The 1,336-nt window shown below is 38.1% G+C and overlaps 1 non-coding gene across 1 annotated transcript; it reads right to left on the bottom strand.

Moving 5' to 3' along the window:
* Positions 1–1,004: 1,004 nt before the first annotated feature.
* On the bottom strand, positions 1,005–1,123 carry LOC138361647 (5S ribosomal RNA). Its single transcript, XR_011227083.1, has one exon. It is a non-coding gene; the product is annotated as a 5S ribosomal RNA (ribosomal RNA).
* Between the last annotated feature and the right edge of the window lie 213 nt (positions 1,124–1,336).

The raw sequence follows: 1,336 nt of genomic DNA, 5'->3' as shown, positions 1-1,336 counted from the left end.
GCGTCAAATATCATATCCGCTTAATGTGTCTACAACCTAATTACTTAAAACTACACTATTTAATTCATTCATATCATGTGCATATTGGTCATTATGCTCATACAACCGACATCAACAATTTATTTTCATTATTAGAATCATACATTTCATCAAGTAATACAGATACAAAGAGATTTTCTTTCTGAGAAGACCGTTAGTATTGGCTGGCTGGCAGGCAGGCAGGCATTTGAGGGTTATTATTTCGCCTGTTGATTGGGGGGAGGGTTGATGTGTTAGGGGGTTTTCGGTTAGGTGTGGTGGTGGTGATTGGTGGTGATTGGTGGTGGTGATTGGTGGTGATTGGTGGTGAGTAGTGGTGGTGGTGGTGGTGGTGGTGGTGGTGGTGGTGGTGGTAGTAGGTGGGAGGGGGGGGGGGGAAGGGGAATGATGGTCTGTGGATTCCTTCTCCGTACCCCTTACATATAAGCAAAAACATGCCTTCCTGTGGGTATAGAAACATTAACACAAATTATATCAGTAACTGATATTGTAGCCTTTTAAACAGAAAAGATTTGTACATACAAATACTTTTAAATTATCATTTATTTGTGGAAATGGCATTTACGTCATTAAATTGATACCTCAGCATCAAGTGTCCTGCAGTGGTCCAGTGGTAAAGTGTATATAAGTGATGCGTATTCTTGGAGTTGCGAGTTCAAACCCGGATTAAGCTATATATATATATATATATATATATATATATATATATATATATATATATATATATATATATATATATATATATATATATATATATATATACAACATGTTTTGTTTTGGTTGTTTGTTTTTGTATAAAGCCTCACACACTATATTAAGCGAGTTTGTTTTAAACATGACATACATATTAATTCATTTTACCAGGCCTTATTCCACACAACTCCGTGAATTTCCCGTGGAGCCAGCCAGCCAGCCATTCAAACAAAAACAAACGAAACAAAACAAAACAAAACAAAAAACATTATTGCCAACAGCATTTGGTGTTCCCAGGCGGTCACCCATCCAAGTACTAACCAAACCCAACGTTGCTTAACTTCGCTGATCGGACGAGAAGCGGTGTTCTCAACGTGGTATGGCCGTTGGCATGAGACTGCCTACACATTGTGGCTAATAACCAACTCTTTTTAGTCATCACGGCAGGATACGGACCTTCTTGTGGTGTCTTAATGGTAATTGTATCCTAACATATTTTTGTCTCCTTGGCAGTGGATATTTAACATCGTTTATTCAGTCTTGGGTTTATGTTCTTTCGCCATTTACAGACATTTTACATCTACCTACTTCCTCAGCCTACCCT

Source organism: Procambarus clarkii, unplaced genomic scaffold (assembly GCF_040958095.1).
Source record: "Procambarus clarkii isolate CNS0578487 unplaced genomic scaffold, FALCON_Pclarkii_2.0 HiC_scaffold_558, whole genome shotgun sequence".
NCBI classification, from domain to species: domain Eukaryota; kingdom Metazoa; phylum Arthropoda; class Malacostraca; order Decapoda; family Cambaridae; genus Procambarus; species Procambarus clarkii.
The sequence above is the reverse complement of the archived record's forward strand: the minus strand, read 5'-3'. Positions and strand labels throughout refer to the sequence as shown.